The sequence below is a fragment of the Pipistrellus hanaki genome, assembly GCF_964339955.1.
Source record: "Pipistrellus hanaki genome assembly, chromosome: 8".
Classification (NCBI taxonomy): domain Eukaryota; kingdom Metazoa; phylum Chordata; class Mammalia; order Chiroptera; family Vespertilionidae; genus Pipistrellus; species Pipistrellus hanaki.
The window spans coordinates 28180529-28194340 of NC_140510.1; the positions used below are offsets into that span (position 1 = coordinate 28180529).

Genomic DNA, 13812 nt, shown 5'->3' on the forward strand with positions numbered 1-13812 from the left:
ATTTACATAAGCTCTTTCTCCCCTTCTGCTCCCTCCCCCAGACCCCCAAACATTGTTGCATGTCAAAAATTATATTGATCTAAGCTGCTTTTGCCTTCCATGGTAAGGAATACGTTACATTCCTAAATACAAAGTAAAAATTTAAATAACAGAAATTAAGTAGCCATGTTTGACAGCAGAGCTCTGCCTATCTATCTTGGACACACATATAACTACAAATACTAACTAGTTTGAGTAGTTGAATAGTTTGGGTATTTTTAATTATCCATTTTATGCCATTTATAAAATTTTTTGTTTTGATTCCTGCATTTTTCTCACTTGTTTTTAAATATTCTAAAGTATTCCAAATTCATGGTAAGTTGTCCCTTTGTATTCCTCACAGCTTTATATTTTGTGAGATGTCTACATCAAAAGATCCCATTAAGTTTTTAGCTACTTTCACAGCTGCTCTTACTTTTCCTGGAAAAACAGTCAATCAGGGATTGTGGAACCAGTGTCATCTTCAAAATTGAAATTAATTACCATACCCTTTAAAGGGAAAGTTTGCCTGGAAATAAATTGGCTGTTTTATAGAAATATATATATAAATATAAGTAATCTAATTTCTCCGTCTTCATGGAAAAAAAAAGTCTTAAGTATATGAATATACAATGAAATAACATAAACATAAAAATTTGAGTAGAATGTACTAAAATTGAATTTTTCAAAGCATTTTATACAAACAGAGAAACTAAAGATTTGCTCAGAATTTTTTATTTAATGTTCCTTCAACTCAGAGGCCTAAGGTCATCCAGCAAGAGTCTGCTTTTTAAGTTGAACTTAGAGAAATGCTTTCTAAGTAAAGGAGACCATAAATGTTTAAAAAGCCCAGTGTAGAGCTGCTGAGTAACTAGAGTCAAAATTAATTCTTGCTTTTCTGTTGGGGAAAATTTCATCTAATTACATTCAAATTATTCTGCAATTTTTTGGACAGCAAATCCTGATCACCAAAGAAAGGAAAGAGCAGCTGTGTTGCCCTTGCCTCATAGTTATAAGAATAGCAGTATTATGCAGTCACTGGGCTTTATAGAACCCTAAGTGATTATCCACTGGCTGCCTTCTGGCAAAAGCACACCTAACCTTTCTGAAATGCTGATAATATATGCCTTCTGTTTGTAAGCGTAGATCTTAAAAAAAAAATAATAATAATAATAGATTTTACTGCTTTCTTCTTTAGTATAATAGCTCTTGGAAGTAGGAAATTCTTATAACCTTTTGCACACAGTATCTGTTTATAAAACTTTTCTTAGAATTATATTTTAATCGTGGTTTAAATATTTTCTAAGTCTAATATAATTCACTTAACTACTTAAAAAAAATACTTTAAATTGACCATTGCTTATTAGAGGAAATTGTTCCCATAAACAGTGCTACTCCATAAGCAACCTATTGTCAAATTTCTTTCTCTGATGTTTCCTTTTTTAACTCATTCATATATCAGACCTTATTTTGTTCTTATGTTATTCTTTAATCACAGCAACATAGCTGTGTCAGACAGCTCTAATTTATATTTCTTCCACACTAAGAACTAGCCCTTTGTTCTCTATGAATTGCATTCTATTTTTGCTCATATCATTAATATGTGATAGATATTTATAGTTCTCATCAAAAGTGCTATTTCATTTATTTCCCATATTGTAAGGTTTATTTGTAAATTATCATTGTAGAAATTTTTAGTAATTTGAAAGGAACTTATAACACAGCACATATGACTTATAGGTATGACAAATTTTTAGAACAGTTAAGACTAAGCGATTCATCCTATGCCAGACCTACCAGCTGTGTGATCTTGGGAAAATCATTGATTCTCTTTGATCCCCCATTTATATATTTTTCATATTTGGATACTAACAATAATATAATTGTAAGAATTAAATGGGATAGATGATAACATTGGTAAAAAGCTTATTTAGCACTCACCTAGCATATAATTGAATAAAAAGGTGATGTAGTTATCCTACTTTTTGCAAATTATTGAAAAAGGTTGAGTAAGCTCAACTCTTGGAAAATAAGTAATGGATTTGTCCATTATACTCATGTCAAATTTTTTTTACATTATTATGTTTGTTGTACTGCTATTAAATTTTGTTCTTATTGAAATTTCCCAAAAAACAGTTTAAATTTTATATGAAACATGTGAAAATGCAATCTATGTTGAAATCATGGTTAAAAAACATAGTTTTCTAAAAAGTAGTGGGTAACTTTTGAGTTTCATGAAAACTTTATAACATTACAAATTTTGCAAGGAATCTTACTTGGGTGATTCACTGCCTATTCTAAAATTTTAACTTTTAATCAAACACTATTGTTTGGAGAAATATTCCACATGCACAGCAAGAGAGTTGAGGAATTTTCTTCATGGGATTAAATATCCTTTAAGTATACATTGATCAAATGTGTGTATATATATATATATATATATATGAGAAATTTTTATCTTTTCACTAGAAAAATAAAATTAAATAGGCAATTTGGTTCTCTGGATTAGTTTTCTTTGTCTGTTGTAATAAATTATTACAAACGGGGTGGCTTAAATTAACAGAAATTTATTCTCCCCCAGTTCTTAAATCTAGAACTCCAAAATCAAGTTGTCCTCAGGACCATATTCTTTTGTAGGCTCGGGGGCGGGGGGGGGGGAGGTTATATTATATAAAAACAGGGGGGACCTGTTCCCTGCTTTTCTCTTAGCTTCTGGTGTGGCCGTCCATCCTTGGTGTTCCCTGGTGTATAGATTCATCCCTTCTACCACTGCCTCACCCATCACATGGCTTTTCTCCTCTGGGTCTATGTCTCTTCTTATAAGGACAGAATCATATTGGATTGGGGTCCACCCTAATTCAGCATGACCTCATTTTTACTTAATTATATCTGCAAAAGCGCTTTTTACAAATAAGGTCACATTCTTAGGTGTTAAGGGTTAGAATTTGAATGTATCTTTGGGGCCGGAGGGTACAATCCAACCAATTTACATTATGTTTTTTATATCTATATATTAATAGATAGACTTAGGTACATATTTTTTAACTGAGAATCAAGTTAGGAAAGAAAAATTGATTTTAAAAACTGAAAAATTGATTTTAAAAACTGTTCTAGAACAGTGGTGGTTTCACTTGTGACAAGACATGATCTATGAAAAGGTTTTTGATGTTTGCTTAGAATGATTTGGCAGTACCATTTCTTGAACATAGTTTCTGGATAAAACTTTTTCCCATTAACTGAATAGCTCTGTGTGTTTTTTTAAGTTAGAGAACAATAGCTATCTTTTTTGTTTGTTTACTTGAGATCAGAGTTCAAATAATAGGGTTACAGTTTTATGGTCACAGGCATGTGTCCATATTACATATAAACAAATGTGATGCCCTGAAGACATTACAGATGGTATGACATTTGTGTTTATAATTTTACTGAGAATTTTTCTTTGTAAGTAAATTAACTGAGACAGTTTTCCTTTGTTGTACTTGATTCGAAACAGGACTACTTTTTATTTTCCTGAGTAAGATATTTACTTTAAATTAAGATTAAGAAAAAAATTGTTGACCTTTCAAAAAGAACATAAGCATTACATATTTTTAACATTAATTCTACTATTTGTTATAGAAAAGTTCATTCTTGTGAAATCTTTCTAATATATAACTTGGTATGTGGTATATAGATCAGCAGTACATTTTTGTCACATCTTTTTTATGGTCATCTCCCATGTATTTAGACAACTGTCCCAGATTTTCCATGTAATAAAACTTACACTGTGTAAGTTTCAATAAAAAGATTTTATATGTATTTTCTTCTCCTTGAGCTTCTGAAAAGGAAGGGAAGTAAAGCATTATAAAATCCTATTGTAGATCCTCGTGTTTTGCCATTCTTGCATGAAACACATGAAATATCCAAAAATACTTTTCTTGCAGGTAAAACCTGTTTCAAATTATTCTTTACATATAATACTCACTCAATAAATGTTTATGAAGTGAATGAAGGAAGTTATAATTAGTCCTTCAGCTTGTAGATAGCATCTAAAAGAATGTTATTTGAAGGAAAAGCAATTCTGAAGCTAACTCTGTTATACACCTTCATGATAAATATTTTTCTAACATTTTGTATGAAAGGTAAACAGAGATGGGAACTAGAGAGTTTGCAATGTGGTAAAGTGGCAATATGATCTTTATTTCCCAAAACTTTTCAGTAAATTGAAGGGTGTAAGGTTTATATTTTTATCTCATTTCCAAGTGAATGTTGAAACCTTGAGGAAAAAACATAAAGTAGCTGGTTAAATAAAGAGTTGACTATGCATTTTGAGGTGGGGTTTGGTTTTCTGGACTGTGGATCAGATTGCTAGAGTGGTTCTCCACCCTGACTATGCTTTAGCATAATCAGAGAAGTATTTAAAAAACAGTTATTTAGGCCCTGTCTCTACTGGTTATTCTCTATTGTTCCGATTACTAGCTGTGTGGCTTTGAGCATTTTTTATTTCTCAGAATCAGATTCTTAAGAAGTGATGATACAGTAATAGTGGACTTTTGGATAAAATTGTCTTACAGAAATTAGAAATAAAATGTAATATATACTTAGAGATGTGCAGATCTAATTAGGAAAACTGTGAACTGAAAGAAACAAGATTTGAGGAGATAAATATGCAAATTAAACAATAAAGATTTAATTATTAACAGCATCAATAATGATGAAGTAAATATCTTGTGTTACTGGTAAAAATACTTTGGGGAAAATATTAGGAAATCGTACTTTTGCCTCAAATGTCTATATTCCAAGGCCTAGACTATGTCTGAACCTGGACTGGACTGATTTCTTAGGTGGGGAATTTAACATCAATAGAGTATTCCCAGTGAGGTTGAGTAACCATTTGCTAAGAGTGTAACAATGGTAGATACGGTGGTGATCAGGGATAGGACACAGTTAGAATGGAATGCTTATGAATTGGAAAACCTCTAAGGTCTTTTCCAACTTGAATAGGCTGTGTTTGTAAATAATTGACAGTCTTTTGTTAGCAATAATTTATTCATGTATATATTTTGAAAACTTCTATGTGCCGACATCATATTGGAAGATAAAATTTAGGACATGAAGAAAAATAGAATATACTACTATATAGTTTCATGGGGGCAATTAAATGACATAATTGTATTTAATTTATATATATATATATATATATAAATGACATAATTATATTTCACACACACTCACACACATACACACACACACGTTGGCTATTTCTGTTACCATTTAGGAGTTAACATAGAAGTATGAAATTGAAATTCAATATACTTAAATGTACAGAAAGAAATAGTACTAGAAAAGCTGTAATCTTGATCCAAGATTTTTAAAGAGAAACTTCTTGAAAACAAATATAAATATGCATTATATTGTATTTGAAATTACTCTATTATTGGGTAAGACTCAGGTGCTAACATTAATTTCTGTCATTGTTCCTTGCCTGCATGTTCTTTTACTGAGCATGCAACTGATGAAGTTACTTTTGATGCTGCTATTATTGCTTATTAATAGCCAGAATTTTGGAGAGCGAGAGTCCAGTTTCCTGGAAGAAAAACTGCTGAGGATAGAGAAACAGTACTCATAAGAGAAAGGCTAAGTAAGTATAATGGGTCTCAGAGTATAGGACTTGATTGATTCCGGAGCCCCAGAGGGAGTGAAGAGAAAGGAATTTCTAGAGAAGACCATCTAGTTCTGGTTTTAAAGAAGCAAAGTGAAAACATCAATAATTATTTTATTTTTTCTGCTATATATTTCTAAAGCAATATAAGGATAATAAAAAGTGTAAAAGTAAAATTGGGCTACCTTTTTTTAACCTAACTTCCCCTACTCTAAAATTTTATCACTTTTTGTTTTACTGGATTTTAGCAAGTCATTCCCTATTTTGAAATGTTTTAACTCCATAACAGAATTCAATATATATTACTGTCCATGAGTAAAACGGCACCAGAGAAAAATGAAAATGAAATCTATTGTGTTTAGACCATCAGCATATTACTGGTCGGGTTCCTCAGAAGTAAAGTATTTTTGTTGGGTTTTGCTTTTGAGTTATAAAAGCAATACATACTCATGGTTTTTAAAATAAAGAAACATAATATGGAAAAGTATAAAAGTAAAATTTGTAGCCATTCTGTTTCTACTTCCCACAGGTAACTTCAATTAACTTTCTTAATGTATCATTTCAGAGATCTTTCAAAATACAAGTGACACACACATACACATGCACACCTACACATCTGCATATACTGTTATATGCTTTTTATTACCTAAATACAACAGATCCATTGTTTTTTGCTAGTAGACTTTCCACTGTTTGTCTCTTTAATATTGATTTGTAAGAGCTTTTTGTATCCTATAAAATGTGCCCATTCTTTGTGTTTCAAATATTTTTTTCTGCTGTTTAATTTGCCCTTCAGGTTGATTTATGGTAGTTTTTCTCATACTGAAATTTTATTTTTTTTTTAAATATATTTTATTGAATTTTTTCAGAGGAAGGGAGAGGGATGAGAGAGAATCATCGACCAGCTGCCTCCTGCACGCCCCCTACCGGGTAATGTGCCCGCAACCAAGGTACATGCCCTTGACCAGAATCGAATCCAGGACCTTTCAGTCCGCAGGCCGACGCTCTGTCCACTGAGCCAAACCGGTTTCGGCCTCATACTGAAATTTTAAATTTTGGGTTAGTCAAATTATTAGTTATTTCTTTACGGCTTCTGGAGTTCACTAGTATATCCAACATAATAAAACATATAACACTATTTTTTCTTCCCCACCATTATGGCTTAATTTTTGTTAAGGGACTTTAGCTTTTAGGTTCACAGCAAAATTGTAAGGAAGGTACAGAGATTTCCTATAGACCCCCTGGCCTCAAACCTCTCTAGCCTTCCCCATTATCAATATTCCCACCGCAGTGGTGCATGTGTTACATCTGATGACCTTACAGTGACACATCATCACTTACTCTTGCACATGTCTTGCACATATCTAGATTACATGTCTTGCACATATCTAGATTTATTTATTCCAAGTTAATTATTTTGTATGTGTATGTGTTTATATTAAATGAGTTTGTTTCTAGTTTTTTTTTTTCTAATTGGGCATGCCTTAGATATAGTAGAAACATTGATTTCCATATGGGTTTGGACAAATGTAAAATGACATGTATCCACTATACTAGTAGGTTATACACAGTAGTTTCACTCGCTTAAAAATCCTCTATACCTATTCATCCCCTGTTTAAATCTTTAAATAACTGGAATCTTGTTAGTGTCCTAACAGCTTTTATTGAATCATCTTTTCTTAAAATGTCACCTTTATTCTATATTTAAAAATTATGTATATGCGAGTGTATCTCAGTATTCTCCATTATACAGACTTTTGTCTATTCCTTTTGTAAAACTAAACTCTTTATTTACTCTATCTTTATAATGTTTTTAATATCTGTAAGGGCTGGTTGAAAATATTCCTAGATAATGACATGCTTTTTATCAGATGAACTTTATTATCTTTTTAAATTCTCAAAATAAAAAATCCTATTGGTATTTTCATTAGAATCTTATTATAATGATAAATTAATCTAAGCAGAATAAGAATTCTTAGAATATTGATTATATCTGTCCTGAAAGCAAATTACATGTCTTGCACATATCTAGATTTATTTATTCCGAGTTACTTATTTTGTGTGTGTATGTGTTTATATTAAATGGGTTTGTTTCTAGTTTTTCTTTTCTAATTGGGCATGGCTTAGATTCAGTACAAACATTTATTTCCATATACTAATCATGTAACTAGCTAACTTTCTAATTTTTTTTTTCTTAGATTTTCCATTGATTTGTGTACCTTCTACTTCTTTCTCCCACCTAATTAGCTAGTATATACAGAATAATATCAATATAACTAGAGGCCCGGTGCACAAATTAGTGCATGAGTGGGGTCCCTCTGGGTGGCCTGTGGTGATTAGGCTGTAACCAGCAGTCCAATGCCACCTGCCGTTCCTGCCTGATGCTCCAGCTCATACTGGCCCTGCTGTGCCTGCTGTGGGTTCACGCCAGTCAGTCCTGATGGGGAGAGGCTCATGCCCCCACAGCAGCTCTTGCCAGCCATGAGCCTTGCATCTGGCAACATCCCGAGGGGGTGGGGGGGACAGGACATGATCGGCCCTCCGGGTGGGCTCCCGATCCATCCCTCTGACTTTCGTGCAGGTTGTCAGGAGCCACCTGGTGGCTGCTTTTATATTATTTCTTTCTTTCAGAGTGTCTGGGGGGCCACCAGGACAGATCTGGTGGCGCTCCCCCTGTGGGAGTGCACTGACCACCAGGGGGCAGCTCCTGCATTGAGCGTCTGCCTCCTGGTGGTCAGTGCACGTCATAGCTACTGGTTCAACAGGTTGTTCAGTCACTTAGGCTTTTATATAAAGAGGTTGTTTTTAACTTTTTTTGGCCCACCAATACTTTTACCACCATAGATCTGACAAATAACCTCCAGCTCTTATAGCTCTGATTACAGGAAAATTAGGTATTTGCAAATAAAATAATTATTTAAAAAGTGAAACAAAATTGAATGAGTAGTTGAATTCCTAGAGTTATATGAAACCAATTTTCTGATGACAGAATTAAACTTTCTCTTTTTATCTGTGGCTACTTTAAGATTTGCTTTTTATCTTCAATCTTCAGAAATTTAACATGATGTGCCTTAATTATGTTTTCTTGTATATTTCCTTCTAGACTTGTGCTGAGTTTGAATCTATAAGTTGATGTTTTTCAACAAATTTTGGGTATTTCTCCCATTACTTTTTTGAAAAGAATTTCCTGCCTCATTTTCTCTCACTTCTTTTTCTGGGACTTAAAATATGTTATGATAGATTGCTCAATATTGTTCAATAGGTATGTGGGTCACTGAGACTGAAATTTTTTTAATAATATTTTCTATCTGTTCTTCAGAAATTTATATTCATCTGTCTCAAGTTCTTTGGCTGGTTTCCCTATCATCTCCAATAAACTGTTAAGCCCATCCTGTGAATTTTTTACTTTTATATTGATTGCACTTTTTAATTCTGTGATTTCAGTTCAGTTCTTTTATTTTAAAAAATCTTTATTATATATATATATATATATATATATATATATATATATATATATAACATAATTTATCATTTTAACTATTTTAATTATACCAATTGAATTTTTCCATTTTCTGCTAAGAGTCTCTATGTGTGCACTTACTATGATCATACTTTACTTTATGTTCTTGATAATACATAGCTGCCTTAAAGTACTTGTCTAAGTCATCTCAAAGTCTGTTCTATTGCCTGCTTTTTCTATGAGTGTTGGGTCACATTTTCCTGTTTGTTTACATCTCTAATTTTTTTTATAATTTACTGACTAGATGATATACTTTAGAGACTCTGGATTCTATTATCTTTCTCTGAAGACCATTGCCTATTTGTATAACAATTAAATTACTGGCTGCTTGTCTTTAAGGAAGGTTTGATTTTATGTTTTGTAAGAATGAGTCTCTTGGTTTTGTCCTTAATCCCAAGGTGACTCTGTTAGGACTGGGATATAATCTTTGGTCTTTCGGGGATTTCTGTAGAAAGCTTGAATTGTTCACCAAGCTGCTTTAATATGATGAGATTCAAACTCCAAACTCTTTTTCTCATTCCATGGGCAGCAGCAGAAATCCCTGTTTTACTTCTGTGGGTTCTTTTGAGTCTTCTCTATGCATGCGCAGTTCAGAAGTCAGCCCAAGTGGGAGTATATATGCAGTGTTTTTACTCCCTCTCTGTTTCCCCACTTTCTGAAATCCACCTCTCCGAATCCTCAATTATCAGCTGTTCTTTCAACCATGAACAGTAACCACTGATACCTCAAGCCAGTAAGTGTGGCCTTCTGCTTTTTTTATTTCTAGCAGTTCACACTACTTTTTGCCTCAAGGGATAAGCAATATAAATGGAGATCTAGTCCAGCCATGTTCTTTTCTTTGAATGACTTAAATCCTCTTTCTTTCTGTTTTTGTTGCTTTTGGTCACTCTCTATTGTGTCTTTAAATAATTGTGTCTGTCTGTTTGTGTTAGTATTTTTCACAGTTTATAATTGCTATCAGTGAATAATAGGTCTGATTGAAGTTACTCTACCATTACCAGAATTAATTCCTGGGTAGGTTTGTTTTACTTTCATATTTTCCTATTCACTTTATTATTTCACATTCAGGTATACTATGTCACTCCATGATCAGTTTAGTCCCTTAGACCTTGGTTGGATTCGTGGCTCTGCCATTTATCATTATGTTGCTTCAAATTTCTGATATCTAATGTCCTTTTATATAAAATGGAAATGATCACATGTACTTTGGTAGGTTGGTTGCTTTTGAATATTAAATGTGGCTACTCATAAATGCTGCTTGCTACCTTTATTTACCATAATATTATTCTATAATTCAGAAAGTCAGGTATTACCATATGGAACAGCTTACCCAAGATCTTACTGCTAAGGAACAAGAGTATATATTAATTAAATCAATTCTGCAAGATAAGTTTGTTTCCCAGAGATTCTAGTTTTAGTATTATCCAAAATGAGGAAAAAATGATGGTTTGATGGTGATTCAGAGGAAGAAGAGCTAAATAAGACTTACTAATAGTCAAGCCACACAGGCACGGTTCTGGGTGATGTCTTTTTCTCTTCTCTGAGCACGTAAGAGCCAGACATCTGACTGGTGACAGCAGATACTACTTGCAGCATTTTTTTCCTATCAGAGAAGAATGAATCTAAGCAAGTTTCTAATTTTAGAGCGAAACAGAATATTCAGTGAGAATACTCTGGCTCCGTGAAACAAGTAGTATGTGTACATATATTGTCAGTAAAGAGCATAATAAAAAAAACATAGCACTATGTAATGAACTAGTCTCTCCTTCAGCTTTACATGTAACTCAAAAATGAATTAATTTTACCCTAGGCAAACATGTAATTTCAGAAACTTGTTATGGAATGAGCTTTTCTATGAATAGTTAACATCAGTGTTTGTTCTTTCTGCTGGAATCATGGTATGTGTTTTTTTTGTGTGTGTTATATCGAAGCAATGCATAAGATTTTTTGTGTGATTTTCAAAAACATTTTGCTACAGTGGAAACAATTTAATGCTGAAGGTAAAAAGGGAAAATGATTGAGGTTGCATCAGCTCTCTCTGGTAAGCATTATTATAGTTGCTATTCACATTTATGCCTGTTCAAATAGAAACCCATCAGTCATGTAAACTTAGGACCAAATTATGATCTCAAATGCATAGCATGAATTGCCACATATCTTTTTCCACCAAAAAAAGACATGCTGAGTAACATCTGAGATTAAAATCTGTCCTTTCAAATTGATTTTATTTTTATCCAGACTAAGAAGCAAAATGCAGTGTCAGAAGAGGAAATAAAATAATTCCTGTGAGGTTGTGTTTTCTTTTATTACATAAAATTCTTGAAGAGTCAGATGTTCATATATTTCTGTAATCATCATGATGGCTCATAGATAAAATAGAAAAATTATTATTTATCATTTTAAAATGAAAATTTTATGTCCTTGTGAAAACATATGCACTAACTTGCATTTTAAGGAAAGGCCATATTATCAAAAAAGCATTACATAAGTTTATAATATGTGAGAAGCAAACAAAAGCTATTTATATAGAACATGAGATTTCCCAGAATAGATTTGATATTTGTTTCCATCAAAACTGAAAAATAATTTTAAAACATACCAATAAAATAAAATATTTAAAATAATAAAACTTACTTAAGTATAAAGTAATTGTACAGAAAATTTGAAGATAAAAATCCTCATTTACATTTCCTTTGAGCCAAAGAAATTTAATTCGATTTACACATAGTGTTGTTTTTGAACAGTGTTTATTAAGAACTTTTTATGAGCAAAGCACTATACTAAATATTTTTAGGGGATACCAATAAATGAATCTGATAGCATCCTGCCTCTAAGATGTGTGTAGTTTGGTAGGAAAAATAAAACACAAAGATGACATTTAGAGATGAAAAGGGTGGGCAACTTTCACAGTATACTTCTTAGTAGCTCCCAGAGAACCATGTTGGTCTGTCCCACTTTTAATTTTATTTCAGATTTACAAGTGATTTTTAAGAGAGCTAGCTGGCATAGTTCCTGAGCATAATAGGTGTTCCATAAATGTTTTTAAAATACATGAATATTTTCTTTCGTGCTTGTAGTTTGAAAGCAGGCTTGATGTGTGAGTCTCTGTGTGTGTGTTAACTATCTCTGTGATTAAACCAGTTGTTTTAGATTTAGACTGGTTTTATTTGGATTTTATCATCTTTGTAACTTTGGGTAATTTGTCTCTTTAAACTCCATTTTCTTCTTCTGTCAAATGTAGTGATAATGTCTGTGTCATAGGTTTGTTGTGAAGAGTGAATGAGATTATGTATGCTGGGCCTATATTGTAGTGGCTATAGTAGTTTAGGTTAGGAAAAAACATTGTTACAGTTATTGTTCTCATTATCCTATTTAATAAAAGAGTAATATGCAAATTGACCATCAATCCAACACACAAATGGCTGCCCCCATGTAGTCAAAGATGGCCACCCCTATGTGGACACAAGATGGCTTCCACAAGATGGCCAGCAGAGGAAGGCATTTGGGGAAGACCAGACCTGCAGGGGAGTGCAGTTAGGGACAAACAGGCTGGCAAGGGAGGGCTATTAGGGGTGACTGGGTCAGCAGGGGAGAGCAGTTTGAGGTGTCCAGGCTGGCAGGGGAGGTCAGTTAGGGGTGACCAAACTGGCAGGGGAGGGCAGTTAGAGGCAATTGGGCCAGCAGGGGAGCAATTAGGTATCGATCAGCCTGGCAGGGGAGTGGTTAGGTGGTGATCAGGCTGGCAGGCAGGTGAGCAATTGGGAGCCAGCAGTCCTAGATTGTAAGAGGGATGTCCGACTGCCCATTTAGAGACTAAATGGGCAGTCAGCCATCCCTTGAGGGATCCCAGATTGGAGAGGGTGCAGGCTGGGCTGAGGGACACACACACCTGTGCATGAATTTCGTGCACCAGACCTCTAGTCTTTACTAATAAAGAATGGGTGAGAGTACCTTGTTATGAAACAGAACTAGTTAAACCATAACATTGACTTGGCATATGTGTAAATAGCAGAATTTTTATTCCAAATAGTAAGTACTTTATTTAATCTGTAATATTTGTATGTGTTTTTTAATTAAGGGGAAATATAATGATCTATAAATAAAATATATTTATTATTTAAATTTTTACCTAGTTATTTTGTCTTTGCAGAGTGAAAATTCAATAATCACTCAGGAATTATTATTTACTCTTTCATTTATTTATTTATCTATTCCACAAGTATTGATTGAGCATACCTGTTTTCCAGACATTGTGGCAGAAACTAGTGATAGCGCTGTGAGCAAGGCTGACCTGCTCCCTGCCTTCAAAAAGTTTACATTCAATTGGAATCCTAGTTCATTTTTCAGACCTGGATTTACTCACAGGTCGTGAACAGTGTCCTAGGCACTGTGTTTGAGATTTAAGGAGCAAATGTCACATGAATGAGCAGGCTGACCTGCTCCCTGCCTTCAAAAAGTTTACTTTTAATTGGAATCCTAGTTCATTTTTCAGACCTGAATTTACTCACAGGTCGTGAACAGTGTCCTAGGCACTGTGTTTGAGATTTAAGGAGAAAATGTCACATGAATGAGGGTTCCTTTTTTGACTCCATGAATCATAATAATGCCAGGCAACATCAGGCTTGAAAAGTTA

General features: G+C 33.4%; 1 protein-coding gene across 5 annotated transcripts in view; it reads left to right on the plus strand.

The window, feature by feature from the left end:
- MBD5 (methyl-CpG binding domain protein 5) overlaps positions 1-13812 on the plus strand; it is a 348517-nt gene that overhangs the window by 143050 nt on the left and 191655 nt on the right. The window lies entirely within an intron of this gene.